Genomic DNA, 15835 nt, shown 5'->3' on the forward strand with positions numbered 1-15835 from the left:
TCAACCTCTCTGATCCTTCTGTAAAATGGGCGCATCACGGCCTTCCCCTCACAGGGCTGCCTGGGGGAGGGTCCCAGGAGCCAGGTCACCGATGCCCCAAATTCGGCGGAGACAGTCCCAGGTGCCGGGGGTCTTTGCTGCGAGACGCGTGGCCGTGCCCTCCTGGAGGCTGGGCTCCTGGCCCCCCTCCCAGCCGCCGGTGTCCCCCTGCCCAGGGAGTGAAATTTTAAGCAGGCACATTCCTGCTGCCCAATTTTCATTAATTGGATGGAAAGGGTTTCTATTTTCTCCCCAAAGGCTGATTGATCCAGCGAGGTACACAGCACCGCCAAAGGGGGGAGGGGGTTGCTGAGGGAGATGCGATAACTAATGTTACTTGACATTTACTCAGAGAGGGAGGGAGGGAGGGAGGAGGTGAGTCACACGTGGAGGCTCAGCCCACGTTCTGTGGAAATGAGCAGCCGCGAGGCAGGCAGGAACGGGAGGCTTCGAGAGCTTCAGCTCCCACAACCTCACAAGCTTTGGGGACCCCAGGGGGCTCTCCCCCCGGGGGAGGAGGGGCTTTCTGTGTCCTTAAATGGCTGTGCGTTTAGCTCTGGAGGCGGCACCCCTGAGGACGCCACGCTGGCAAGGCTGAGCGGATGGCGCTCCTGTTTGTGCTGGGAGAGATGTAAACGCCATCTCAATGGCAGACTCTGTGGGAGCCCTCTGCCGGGTGGAGGATGGGGGTGGGGAGGACAGGGTTGGGGGGCCGGGAGGCAGGCAGCAGGGGCTGGGGGCTTGGTCTCTCCACCGACCAGTCTTTGCCTCTGACTGCCTCAGGTTCCCAGCGTGGTGCTACGCCCGCGGGAGTTTGCAGGAGGCACAGCTATGGTTCGGGAATCACAGGTGAGGGGGCAGGCCACGTGCTGGCCTCGCGGGGCCGCCAGCCACAGTCCCCGACTCTGGGCAGGCCTTCCTTTCTTTGTAGAGCAGGTGCTGACGGAACCCGGGTCGGGAGCCGAGCTGGGCTGGATCCCGGGCCGGGAGGGCACAGCCTGCCCTCGCCTGTGCCTCCCATCTCCCTTGTGGCATTCGAGAGCTGTGGGTGCTGTGCTCGGCAGGCCTGCCAGCCTGTAGGTCTCCCCCTCCCGCCTCCTGCCTCTTCATCTGGGAGTCGTGCTGTCTTCTGCCAGGAGGTTCTTCTTCTGTGGGCACCGAGGGCTGTGGTTTTCTTGACTGACATTCAGAACCAGCTCCACGCCCTCCCTAACCTGCTTCTCCTCTCCAGTCTCATCCCCGTGGGGCCCCTCTGGCCAAGCAGCCCCTCGAGCCAGACTTGACCTTCGCCCCTGCCTCCACCCTCCCCTCCTCATCAGCCGCCAACCACCAAGGCTGGTTCTGCCTCCTCGGCGTCTCTCACACTGGCCCACCCTCCTCCGTCCCCATGGCCGCTGCTCCGGTCCAGGCCACCGGCATCTCAGCTTCTGGCTGCTTCCTGGCTTCTGGTCTGGCCCCTGCACGCCATTCTCCACTGAACAGTGCACGCGGCACCCCCAGGTGGGCAGGGCTCCCACCGCTGCTGGCTCCCATTGTTGCTGCCGCGCAGTCAGCTGTCCTCCCCCCTAGGGCTCCCTCGGGAGCGCGTCTGGCTCTTTCCTTGAGCTGCCGTTAGGGACATCCTCTCCTCGCCTTCGGTGTTCTGTCGCTTCACCGAGATGGACTGGGGTGTGGGTTCTTTTATTTATCTTCCCGGGGACTCTCTCGGTGTCTTGAATCTCTGGCCTGGTGCCTTTTATCCGTTCTGGAAAATTGCCGGCCTCCATCTCTTCAGCATTGCCTCTGCCCATTTCTCTTCGTTTAAACTCTTTTCTATCCTCTACGTCTCGTAACCTCTCCCCCTTCCCCATCTTTGTTGTCTCTCTGCAAAGCGTTCTGGATATTTTCTTTTGGCCTAATTCTTTCTTCGGCCGCATTTAATCCATTGTTAAACCCATCCAGTGAGTGTTTCCTATGCTTTCTTATTTTGAAATATAACACACATGCGTGAAATGCATACATGATAATCACACAGCTTTGTGGGAGAGTGAAAAAATGTGCAGTTTAACGAATGATTCAAAACCAAAACATGTATGGGGCCATCGCCGACAGGTCAGGAAATCAAGTCTCTGAATTTTAAATTTCACTCATTGGCATGTTCATTACCAGAACTTCTGTTTGGTTCTTTTGTCAGTTTGCTTTGTTACCGTTTGTAGTTTTATATTCCCTGGTGATGTGTCATACTTGTCTTTTTTCTTTTTTTTAAACACAGTAAGCATAGTTGTTTTAGGCTAATTCCAACGTCTGAAACATGCTTCACAGGTATATTTCTGGTGTGTGTGTGTGTGTTTTCTCATGGTGTCTTATTTCCCGTGGCCTAGTTTTCGTCATGCATTGGTCATAGTATTTGGAAAAGTCAGTGCAGGAATAATGTAAGGCATGGCGGAAGCCACCTTCCTCCACAGAGGAGTTCGGTTTGCGTCAACCACACACCTGTCTCCATCCGCCCTCCCGGCGTGAGATTCCCTGGAAGACCCGAGTCAGTCGGCCCCAGCTGTGTTCTCAGAGGGGCCGGTCCGCGTCCGATCACCCCTCCCCAAGGAGGTAGCCGCTGGGGTCCCAGCTGACCGTGGGAGGCTCTCCTTTTCGACGGTGGGCCCTGGGCCTTCGCTTCTGCCCCTTCTTCTTCACAGCTGACAAGGGAGGCTCCGCTGGGCGTGTACGAGCTCCCGAGGCCAAGAGGCCGCCATGTGCCTGCCCTTCCCCCAGTTCCTCTTCTCCCCTCAGGTTTCGTTTGGAAACGTCTAACTCTCTTGTCAACTTTTAATGCTTTTGCAAGTGCGTCTCTATATTAGACCTAGACATTTTCTTTTAGGCTACCTTCAGCTAGGAGCCTGGTCAGAATCGCCCAGCCCACCCTTATCAGACGTTTGAGTTCTCTTTGTAAACAGGACACCACATCTCTCCTCCACTGGAAGTCTTGACGGGTTCCCACTGCCGTCCAATAAAGACCCGCCCCTCCTTTTTTTAAATCCTCACCCAAGGATATTTTTTCACTGATTTTTAGAGAGAGTGGAATATCGACGTGAGAGAAACATATCCATTGGTTGCCTCCTGCACGTGCCCTGATCAGCGCCTGGAGCCTGCAACCGAGGTCCATGCTCTTGACCAGAATCGAACCCGGGACCCTTTGGTCCGCAGGCCGACACTCTAGCCACTGAGCCAAATGGGCTAGGGCAAGATCCCACTCTGGACTGTGTCTCTCAAGGTCCTGGCAAATCTGGCTCCAGCCACCCTCTTCTGCAAATGCATCCCCTCCCCTTGACTCTCCCCGTCAGCCACACTGAGCTGTTCTTGTCCCTGAAGGCCTCTCGCCCTGGCGTAGGCAGGTGCTGCTTGGCTCCTGCAGGCTGAGATGCTCTTCCCTACCTCTTGGCCTGGCAAGGTGCTGCTTTCCCTCTGAGTCTCAGGTCAGACGCCATGCCCTCCAGGAAGCCCTCCCTGACTGCCCCACTCCAGCCTCTTTCTAGGTCAGGTGCCTCCTCTGGGCCCCCGCAGTGCCCTGCACATCTCCCATCACAGCACCGGCCACATTGACTGTAATCACCTGCTTCCCTGGCTGGGACTCCATTAGACTATGGGCTCAGGCAGGATTTGTTGAATGAGTGGTGGGATGATGGATGGGTGGGTGGATGGATGGATGGATGGATAGATGGATGGATGGATGATAGATGGATGGATGGACGGATGGATGGAAGGGTAGATGGATGGATGATGGATGGATGGATGATGGATGGGTGGATGGATGATGGATAGATGGATGGATGATGGATGGATAGATGATGGATGGATGGATGATGGATGGATGAATGGATGGATGATGGATGATGGATGGGTGGGTGGGTGGATGGATGATGGATAGATGGATGGATGATGGATGGATAGATGATGGATGGATGGATGGGTGGATGGATGGATGATGGATGGATGATGGATGGGTGGATGGATGATGGATAGATGGATGGATAGATGATGGATGGATGGATGATGGATGGGTGGATGGATGATGGATGGGTGGATGGATGATGGATGGATGAATGGATGGATGATGGATGATGGATGGTTGGGTGGGTGGATGGATGATGGATGGATGGGTGGATGGATGATGGATGGATGGATGATGGATGGATGGATGGATGGATGGATGATGGATGGATGATGGATAAATGGATGGATGGGTGGGTGGATGGATGATGGATGGATGGGTGGATGGATGATGGATGGATAGATAGATGGATGGTGGATGGATGATGGATGGATGATTGATTGATGGATGGGTGGATGGGTGGATGGATGGGTGGATGGATGATGGATGGATGATGGATTGATGGATGGGTGAATGGATGGGTGGATGCGTGGATGGATGGGTGGATGGATGATGGATGGATGATTGATGGATGGGTGGATGGGTGGGTGGATGGGTGGATGGATGGGTGGATGGATGATGGATGGATGATGGATTGATGGATGGGTGAGTGGATGGGTGGATGCGTGGATGGATGGGTGGATGGCTCGTCTCATGTCTGCACTGACATTGTAACTTGTTCTGGGTCTTTGGGAACCATTCCTCTAGCCCCAACTGAGCTGGCAGTGCCTGGCCAGAAGGGCTGTTCCCTCCTCACCCCCACTCCTGCCAGTCCGTCCCACAGAGCAGTCCAGGCTCCTTCTAGAACACCCTTCCCTGAGATTGCTGCCTTCTCCCGGCCCTAAGTCAGGAACTGGGGCAGTAGGTCCCAGGAATAGGAGGATATACCAGAGGGGGCAGTTTTCATTCAAACTACAGAAAACCCTATTTCATGTCACGTTCGTTCCTGTGCACGCAAATTCCAGAACCTGCTGCGAAGAGAAAGCCAACGATGACGCCCAAGGGCTCTGCGTCTCTGACTTGGGTTAGAATTCCCGAGTGTGGGACCTTGAGGAAACAAGTTAACCATTTGTCGCCGAAACCGGTTTGGCTCAGTGGATAGAGCGTCGGCCTGCGGACTGAGGGGTCCCAGGTTCGATTCCGGTTAAGGTCATGTACCTGGGTTGCAGGCACATCCCCAGTGGGAGATGTGCAGGAGGCAGCTGATCGATGTTTCTCTCTCATCGATGTTTCTAACTATCTCTCTCCCTTCCTCTCTGTGAAAAATCAATAAAATATATTTAAAAAAAAAAGTTAACCATTTGTGCCTCAATCTACCCATCTGTGAAGTAGGAGGGGCTGTATTCTTTATCTCAGAGCATGGACGGGGCTGGGTGGATGGCGCTCTCTGATCAGATTCTCTCTACCGTCTTTCCTATGCCCTGTCCACCCTCCATGCTTCCTGCCCCTCTGCCTTTGCCGACACTGTGCCCCTTTCCCCGAATGCCCTTTCCCTTCCACCGCCTGGTCACGTCCACCTTGTCCTGCAAGGCCAGGCTCCGCCTCCTCAGGAAAGTGCGCTGACCGCCCTGGCCCGGGCAGGCCTCTGCGGGCATCGTTCTCAGCGATTGGGGTGGGGCATCACCATTCATTAGGGCATTGATTGAGCACCTGCTGTGTGCAGGGCCCTGTGTTGGCCACCAAACAATGAGTGCGACCTTCAAGGCCCCCGTCCTCTTGTTCTGGGAGGTGTCCCACACTCCTCAGCAGGCCAAGGGCTCTTGTAAAAGCTGCTTGTCTGGCCTCAGGCGGTTCCATCTCCCCGCTACCTGCTGCCTCCTGGAGGAGGGCGCTGGGGCTCAGGTGGGGTGCGTGGTGGAGGAGCGCGTTTTCCCACCAGGGTGGTCCGGGTGATGGGGACATTCCCAAATGCTGTAAAGTGCTGTAAAGTGTATGTGAAAGTGCTTCTCTCTCATGCTCAGACCTGGTCTCAGTGGAGGAAGGCAGGGCAGGCTGATCATCTTAGAGACAAAGAGACCTGAGACCAGAGAGGGACAGAGACTGCCCAAGGTCACACAGCTAATTGGCTTCACTTGACTCAGGCTTCGTAGCCTGAGAGCCGCACCCCAGAGCCCTGCATGGCCATGCCCTTTCCCTCGGGGAAGCACCTCCACTGAGGCGCAGGGCAGGGCAGCCCTTCTAGGGCCAGGGACGTGGTGCCCCTGGTGCCCAGCTCGGACCTGGCCTGCGGGTGGGAGGGGGTCATTCCAGTGTGGGGGGCGCCCAGGAGGAGTCTGCAGCCAGGAAAGGGCAGCGTCTAACCAGCTGGGGCTGAGGAGGAGGCTGCAGACGTGGAGACAAGGGAGACATTTGAGGGGCGTCTAGATGTGGGTGGACCTAGGTCCAGGTTGGACATGGGGGCTGTGGGGTGCGGGGGCCTTGAGGCTCTGAGGGGGCAGCTGAGAGGATAAAGGAGTCATTTGCAGAGTGGGGGCCCTGGCGGAGGAACCGTCTGACCGGGATCACAGGCGGCGGGACAATGAGGAATCAGGTACATGTGGGGCATCCACGGAGGTGGCTGAGATTTAGGGGTGAGCGATGATCCCGAGCCCCCTCCCTGACCCCCGGCCCCCAGGGACCCTGGGACTCGGGGCCGGAGACTTGGGGTCTGAGGGACCCACAGGCCTCATTTCCTTCCCGGCAGCTTCCCAGGAAGGATAGCACCAGGGACTTGGTCGAACTTGGAATTAATCTCACTCAGAGTGCAGCCCGGTGTCTGATCATGTGGGACTTGCACATAAAATCACTCACACGCTTCCTCAAGAGGAGGGTGGCCGGCCGGGCTGGAGGGAGGGCCCGAGGCCCACCTGCGTTCCCACGCCTGCCGCCGCGGGTGGCGCATAGCGTCCCGCCGCCTCCGTCTCTCCACCCGTCGGGAATTTAGACCATCCTGGTAAGAGGGAGGAGGGAGCAGTAGATGCCGATAAGCCCGATCTCTTAGCAGCACCCTGACGTGTTGGCTGTGCCCGTCCCCTCGGCGGGTGCTTGGAGCAGAGGGCGCTGGGCTTGTCCTCCTTGGTGTCAAACGTTCTCCTCATTGGCTGTCGTCTCCCCACGGGGACGTGAGCCCCACGAGGCAGGGAGCGTGTGTCTTTGGTTCATCAGTGCCTAGAGCAGTGATGGCGAACCTTTTGAGCTCAGCGTGCCAGCATTTTGAAAAACCCTAACTTAACTCTGGTGCCGTGTCACATACAGAAATCTTTTTGATATTTGCAACCACAGTAAAACAAAGACTTATGTTTTTGAGATTTATTTTATATATTTAAATGCCATTTAACAAAGAAAAATCAACCAAAAAAATGAGTTCGCGTGTCACCTCTGACACGCATGTCACCGGTTCGCCATCACTGGCCGAGAATATGCCCGGGACACCATGGGCTCTGTGGGAGAGGAAGGAATGAAGGGATGCCTTCCCGCTTGTCTTAAACCCAGGAGACCGTCTGCTCCTTCCTGTGTCTGACCCCAGGGCCGTGGACGGCTGCCAAGGGCCCACCTTCCCATCAAACAGAGCAAGTGCCAGAAAGCTCAGGGCGGGGCTGGGGGGCGGGGACGAAATGCCACAGTCCGTGCAGGACCCTGGACGCAGGGGAGCTCAGTGGGGTCTGCCGGGAGTGTTACTGGGGCTCACTCCCACCCCGTTTTTGGCGAGGCTTCAGGCTGACCATGTTGCAACTGTGCTTCAGTCCCTTGGGCTCTGGGAGGATCCCTGGGTCGGAGCCGTGAGTGGCCGCGTGGGTGTGCCGTGTGACAGAGAAGCCGTTTCCCACGGGGGATCTGCAGGACCTGGCAGCCTCCTTGCACACTGTCAAGTGCTTTGAAATAGGTTAAATCAGTGGTTCTCAACCTTCCTAATGCTGCGACCCTTTAATACAGTTCCTCATGTTGTGGTGACCCCCCAACCATAAAAATTATTTTCGTTGCTACTTCATAACTGTAATTTTGCTACTGTTATCAATCGTCATGTAAATATCTGATATGCAGGATGAATTTTCATTGTCACAAATTGAACATAATTAAAGCATAGTGATTAATCACAAAAACAATATGTAATTATATATTCAATATGTGTTTTCTGATGGTCTTAGGCGACCCCTGTGAAAGGGTCGTTCGACCCCCAAAGGGGTCGTGACCCACAGGTTGAGAACCGCTGGGTTAAATGCTTTCTCTGCCTCTCACACCTGGTCTTCCTCGCAGAGGGCAGGATGGGGCGGGCCATTTTACTGACCCTTGTCCCGAGAAGGACCGTGGCTGCCCAAGGTCATGCAGCTGCCCAAGGTCATGAGAAGCAGAGCACACTGGAGCCGACTTGCTGAGACTGAACGGTCACTCCAGACGGAGGCCTGGGGGCACCCGGCTTCCTCTCTCTCCTCTCCCCGCACATTCAGACCTCAGCCTATGGGTTCTACCCATGCGGGTCCACACCCCTCCATCCTGTGGCCACCGCCTCGAGCGTCAGCACCATCACCCCACACAGCGGCCTGAGCGACCCTGCGAAGCGGACACCAGGGCGTGCCAAGCCCTCCTTCACCCCCAGTGGCCTCTGTCCCCTTCCTGCTTTCAGCCCGGGCTCCCGACCCTCCTGGCCTCACTGCGCCTGCCCCATACCCCTGCCCAGCACCCCAGCCACGCCAGCCTTTTGTCTGGCCCCCACCTCAGGGCTGCGTGCTGGTGGTTCCACCCCCCAAAATGCTTTTCCATGTGATCCGCAGGGCTGGTCCTCAGCCCGAGGCCTCCTCCCCATCCGGGTCCTTAAAGTAGGTCCCTCCTGGTACTTGCTGTTTTGTGTGGTCACCCCCCCCCCCCCGCCCCCGTGTGTCTGCGTTCTCTGACCCCTTTCCTCCCTCCCTGTCTTTCTTCTCTTCCTCCGCGGCTGCCTCTCCTCCTGAGAACCTTCAAGGAGGCAGGACCCGGGGGATCTTTGTCATCCTTGCGCATCCGCCCCCTCACAAGGGCCGGGCCTTAGCAGCTGCTCGAGGCATATTTTTTGGAGAAAGGAACACATTTGTGCATGAAGTCGTGATGCAACGGACTTCCTGGGGTTGGCTGAGCGTTCCGAGCGACTGGCCCGAAAGCCCTGGGGCACGCAGCTCCCGGCACAGGGTCGGGGCTGAAAGATGGTGGGTGGCGTCACCCACCCCGAGTCCCGAGTCCCACCACGCCTGGCACAGCTAGGCCGCCACCCTGCTGAATGCGGGAGGAGAGCTTTACCAGACAGGAATAGGGTTAGAGTCGCTGTGTTCAGCCATTGTTTTGTTGCCTAGGAACCGCCACCCCCACCCTCCGAGGTGATCGACTTTGTTGGGTGAAAACAAGCAGTGAATGCCGGGCCCAGAGAGAACAGCCTTCACCACAAGCAGATGGGGAGAGGGGCCGGGGGGAGGGGGCCGGTCAGCTCTGAGGACCCAGAGCCGGTCCCCTGTTTGGGCAGCATTAAGATTCACAGCGATTTCCCCGCTGTCCACCACTGACAAAAGGAGTTTAGCATAAGCGATGTTAACTTCTGTGCTCTGGCTCCGCGTCGGTTGAAGGATGGGGCAGACGGGGCCTGACGCAGGCTGTCCGGAAGCCCCAGGGCCCGTGGGCTGGCTACAGAGTCGCATGGGCCCCCAGAAGCACCCAGATGACCCTGCGGCCCCGAGAGCACCCAGGGCAGGGTCTCTGTGGGTGTCGGGGTCAAAACGTAGATCCTTAAGGCCCAGTACGGCTCTGCTTTGCTCCCACCTCGGAGCTCCTTTGGATGTCCACCTGGGCTCCCTGCTCCTGTCCCAAGGTGACTCCTTGAGCTTTCCAGCTTGGCCTGTGGCTGGGGAGAGGGGTGGAGCCCAGGTTCAAATCAACAATCCAGGTTCGAATCCCGTCTCCAGTTCTTATGAGCCATTGTTTCTTAGATGACTGCTGAGGTCCTCCGAGCTTGCTTTTCTGTAAAATGGGGACAGTAACGATCGTTCTTTCCGAATGTGGTGAGTGTTTCATGAGGCAGCATCTCTGGGGTGCCTGGCACGGCCCCACTGGGGTCCCAGGTGCCTTCTGGGCTGGTGAGGCTCTTGCTCTGGAGGAGGAAGGAGTGGGGGCCCCCTCTCTGGAGCTGGGTCCCTGATGGGGTGCAGCGTGAACAGGAACTCAGGAGTTCTGGGGCCCTGGGGAGGGGGGGGGGCGGGCAGTCATCAAACCAAGGCTCCACATTCAGAAAGGTCGTTTCTCCCATGGGGATGCTGGGAGAGCCCTCACCCTGCCAGCAGCAGCAGCAGCATAAATGGCAGCAAGAGGAACAATGACAACAATCTATAATAATAAAAGCATAATATGCTAATTAGATCTTCCAGATGTCAATCCAGACGTCTTTCCGGACAAAGACGTCTTTCCGGGGGCCAAGGCAGAGGCAGTTAGGGGTGATCAGGTGGGCAGGTGTGTGGTTAGGGGTGATCAGGCAGGCAGGTGAGCGGTTAGGGGTGATCAGACAGGCAGGTGAGCGGTTAGGGGCGATCAGGCAGGCAGGTGAGCGGTTAGGGGTGATCAGACAGGCAGGTGAGCGGTTAGGGGCGATCAGGCAGGCAGGTGAGCAGTTAGGGGTGATCAGGCAGGCAGGTGAGCGGTTAGGAGCCAGCGGTCCCGGATTGCGAGAGGATGCAGGCCAGGCTGAGGGACCCCCCAAGCATGAATTTTGTGCACCGGGTCTCTAGTAAAGGCAATAATAACCAGAACGTATGGAGCACCAAGACTGCTTTGTGCCGTCTGGTCACCTTACAAGACTTACTGTCATCCTCACAGCGGCCCTAGGTGGTGGATGTTGTCACTATTTTTATTTTAGTCAGAAAATCTCACACGCAGGGAGCTGGGGTGACTTGGCCAAGGTCACCCTGTTGGTACACACGGTGGGGGAGGGGCAGGCTTGAACCCGGAAGCCCAGCTCCCAAGTCTGTGCTCCTGACTTGCCACCTGGCTGACTTCTTTTTGTCCATCTTCTCCCTCCTCCCTGTGCTCATGTCACCTGTTCCCGCTTCCTCTGCCCAAGGGCATCTGCCTCAGAGCAGGATGAAAGGCGGGTGTGGTGAGGGACTGAGCAATGATGGGGTCTGGGGGGGCTATGACACCAGGTTTCTCTCACTGGTTCTGCCCGGTTGAGGGCTGTCTGTGGCTGTAGGGGAGATGGGGCCAGGGCTTACTAGCAGTGAGGCTTGGCATTCCCTGATGGAACCAACTCATCCCCAATCATCCAGACCTTCCAAGAGGATTGACAGCTCTTTGCACCTCCTCCTCGCAGGCCTCCCTGACCAGGCCATTCCTCTTAGCTCCTCGGTTGGCAAGAAAGTCAGGGCCCTGAGGCCCAGAGTACAATTCTGCCTGTGCACATCTATGTGGAGTCCACCACTAGCATCATACCTAATAGCGGAGGACTGAGAGCTTCCCCGCTAAGATGGGGAACAAGACCGGGATGCCCGCTCTCACCGCTCCTATTCAGTATTGTACTGGAGGTTCTAGACAGGGCAATTAGGCAGAAAAAGAAAGAAAAGTCATTTAGGAAGGGAAAAGTAAACCTATGTCTATTTGCAGATGCCTTAATCTTGTATCTAGAAAACTATAAGGGATCCACTAAAAAACAATGAGTAAATGAGCAAGGTTGCCGATATAAGATCACTAGTATACAAAAATCAATTGTATTTCTATACACTTGCAATGAACATTCTGAAAATGAAATTAAGAAAATAATTGCATTTACATTTGCATCCAAAAGAATAAAATGCTTAAGATAAAATTTAACAAAACAACTGCTAGATTTGTAAATTGAAAACTGTAAAACATTGTTAAAAGAAATTAAAAGAAGACCTAAACAAATGGGTGAACATTTCTAACCCATGTTCACCGATTTAAAAGACAATGTCGTTAGGATGGCAATACCAACCAAAGTGATCTATAGATTTAATGCCATCCCTATCAAAATTTCAAGTGGCAGTTTAGCAAAATTGACAAGCTGATTCTAAAATTTATACAGACACGTGAGAAACTCTGAATAGCCAAATGATCTTGAAAAAGAAGAACAAAATTGGAGAACTCATACCTTCCGACTTCCAAACTTACTACGCAGTCAAAGGAATTAAGACTGTGTGGCACTGACCTAAGAACAAATAAGATCAAAGGAATAACATTGGGACTCTAGAAATAAACCCATACATTTATGTTAAATTAATTCTTGACAAAGCTTCCAAGACCAGTCAATGGGGGAAAGAACAGTCTTTTCAACAAATGGTGTGGACAGCTGGATAGAATGAAGTTGAATCCCTACCTCATACCATATACAAAAGTTAACTTGAAATGAATCATAGGCTTTACTGTAAGAACTAAAACTACAAACCTCTTAGAATAAAACATAGGAGTAAATTTTTGTGTCCTTGGATTAGGCATATAACACTAAAAGCACAGAGACAAAAGAATAAATAGATAAATGGGGGCTCCTTCAAAATTTATAATTTTGTGCTTCAAAGGACACCAAGAAAATGAAAACACAGCCCACAGAATGGGAGACAAATTTTCTAAATCATATATCCGATAAGGGGTTTGTGTCTAGGATAGAGAACTCTTATAACCCAATGATAAAAGACACATAACCTAATTGAAATGTGGGCAAAGGATTGAACAGACGTTCTTCCAAAGAAGACATACAAATTGCAGCAAACATATGAAAAGATGCTGAACACCGCTAGTCATTAGGGTAATGCAAATCAAAACCACAATGAGATCTCACTTCATCCCCACAAGGATGGCTAAAATTTTTTTTAAAAAGATGGACAATAACAAGGGCTGGTGAGGGAGAGAAACTGGAACCTTGTACGTTGCTGGTGGGATTGTAAAAATGGTGCAGTACCTTTGGAAGACATGCCTCCTCAAAGTGTTAGACACATGACCCAGCAATTCCACTCCTCCGTATCTGCCCAAGAGAATTAAAACCCTGTATTCACACAGACACTCGGACACAGATGTTCACAGTAGCATTATTCATAAGAGCCAATAAATGAAAACAGTTTCAATGTCCATCAACTGATGAATGGATAAGCGAAGTATGGTGCACTCATTCAATGGAATATGAGTTGGCAATCAAAAGCAATGCAGTATTGATACATGCTGTAACGTGGACGAACCTTGAAAATATTATGCTAAGTAAAAGCAGCCAGTGACAAAAAACCCACATATTTTATGATTCCATTCACATGAAATATCCAGACGAGGCAAGTTCATGGACAGAAGTAGGCTGGTGGTTGCCGGGGGCTGGGGGGGAGGGCAGAATGGGGGTGTCTGCTGGTGGATACAGGGCTTCTTTTTGGAGTGATGACATGTCCTGAAGTTGGATAGTGGCCATCGTCGTTGTCGTACAACTCTGTGAATATACTAAAAGCCATCGAACCACACACTTTGAAAGGGTGAATGTTATGGTACATGAATTATTATATCTCAACGAAACAGTTATTTTAAAAGGAAGGCGCCCAATTTCTGGTTCACAGGAAATGGAGGGATAGAGAAACAAGTGGAATGACACCAGGAGGAAGCAAACAGACAAGTCCAGGAGGGGCCCTTCAGCGGCACCACCGACTCAGTTTCTCTAACAAGCCAGTGGCATCACAGTAAATCCTTTAAAAGCGCAATGGGACCATAGCCACCGAATGCCACGTGTAGGTCGCACGTGGACCCCAGTCAAACGCGTCGCCGGGACACGGCACCGAGAGAGCAGCAGGGAGACTGGGCCCTGCGCTGGGGTTTAGGCGGCGGCCTGGCTGGCTGTTGGTTTTGCCAGGTGTGCTGAGGGCGCTGTGGTTGTCAGAACAAGTCCGTGAATTTAGAGGGAAACTGAAGTGTGGGAGATGCGATGACGTGTCGGGATTGGCTTTAAATCTGCCGCCGTGGCAACAACATAATAATCCAACGGGACAGCTAAAGCCGGCGTGGCAAATCTCAGCGATGATGGATTTGAATGATGGGATGTGGTAATATATTATAATCTATTCACTTTTGTGTAGTTTTGAAAATACTCCTAATCCAAACCTTTTTAATGTTTAAAGTAATCCTGTGTGTGTGGCATCAGACCACTTCTCTGAAGCTGGGTTTGCACATCTGTCAAATGGGAGAGGTATCCGTCCCATTTTGCAGATGAGGAGCCTGAGGCTCAGAGAGGCGGCATAAACTGCCCAGGTCTCACGGCCAGCACTGGAGAGTCAGTATTAGAATCCCAAACTAGTTGGCTCTGAACCTTGGCTGTCACCTCCTTGTTTTCCTGGGGTGGCTGTCCTCAGCATTGTCACCTCTACAGTGTGTGTGTGTGTGTGTGTGTGTGTGTGTGTGTGTGACCTTGGGGCCCACCTGAGGCCATCCTGCGGCCGACCCAGGTGGAGTCTGTTTTCCTTCTTGAGCAGCACAGTGGCGTCTGGGGCGTCCTTTGGGCTGCAGCTCCCACACAGGCCCCTCAGTAAACCCTGCCCTCGGTCACCCTCTGCCCTGACTCCGAGCGTCCAGGAGCCAGCTCGGCGGCCCAGGCAGCCGGACAATGGGCCCTTTGGCGGCTGGGCCAGAGCCTCGGTCTCGGCTGTGGGCTGTGGCCAGGGCCACCACAGAAGGCCGCTTGTGGCCGGCCCGGGCTGCAGCCAGAAATAGGCCCTGCTGGGCACCGGGCTCCCGCGCACCCGCCCTGGGCGGGGCCTGGGGACGCGGGTATTTGCAGAGCTGAGGGGAGGAGACCTTCGCCAGGAAAGCAGGTCTATTTTGGGGCCTTTGGGAGGCAGGGAGGAAAACTGACCCCGGCCCTTAGCTTCCACCTTCAGCCCATCCGGTTAGTGCCGGGGCCAGGCGCACAGGCGCTGGGTGCAAATCCTGGCTCTGCCCCGCCAGCTGCGTGCCCTGCGTGCTGTGTGGTGGGTCATTCTCCTCTCTGAGCCTCGCTTTGCTCATCTGTATGATGGGGACAGATGGTGATAATCCTCCATGGGGTGTAAGGATTCCGGATGATGCGTGCATGGAGCCTCCAACGGTCTGTGATCCTAACGTGCCTGTTACTCAAGTGCTTTCCCTCTCCCCCCCCCCCCCACCTGCCTGGGGGTGTTTCCTGCCCCTGGGGTCTCATCAGCCCCAGCCCAGTTGGGCTCTGCAGGGGCAGGTTTGGTCACACATTTGCGTCACCATTGTTTGGGGGAATAAAAGCACTGGAGACCTGGGCAGAGGCTCACAAGCGCCCTGCACTGGGCAGCCCCTCCCCACCTCACCCCTGCCCCGCACACTCCCTGGGCTCCAAATGGGGTACAGCCTTTCTGTCCTTCCCTCCTGGGCTGGCCCTGCAGGAGTCCTGCTCGGAGCTGGCGGCGGGCGTGGCCTCGGCATTTTCCCACAGGACCCCACATGGGCCTCGGCCTAAGCAGGGCACACAGCTGGCGGGGCAGAGCCAGGATTTGCACCCAGCGCCTGTGCGCCTGGCCCCGGCACTAACCGGATGGGCTGAAGGTGGAAGCTAAGGGCCGGGGTCAGTTTTCCTCCCTGCCTCCCAAAGGCCCCAAAATAGACCTGCTTTCCTGGCGAAGGTCTCCTCCCCTCAGCTCTGAGTCTAGGCCTGTGGCTCACAGACAGGTTCAGACCCGGGTTCAAGTCGGAGTCATCCGGGCAGCAGGAGGCCCTTGGAGAGGGAGAGAGGGGAGTCCCGTGTATCTATTCTTCCGGGAGCTGGGGACCAGGTCCCCCCTCTGCCCCTGGACGTCCTTGGAGCTATTTTTATGTGTTGCTGGAAACCAGAATTACAGCCAGAGCCAGGAGCACGGGGAGGTTTCCCGCGCGCTCGGGGCTGGCCCGGGGAGCACGGCCATTCCCAGCAGACCATTCCCA

This window comes from Myotis nattereri, assembly GCF_964212035.1.
Source record: "Myotis nattereri genome assembly, chromosome: 12".
Taxonomy (NCBI): Eukaryota; Metazoa; Chordata; class Mammalia; order Chiroptera; family Vespertilionidae; genus Myotis; species Myotis nattereri.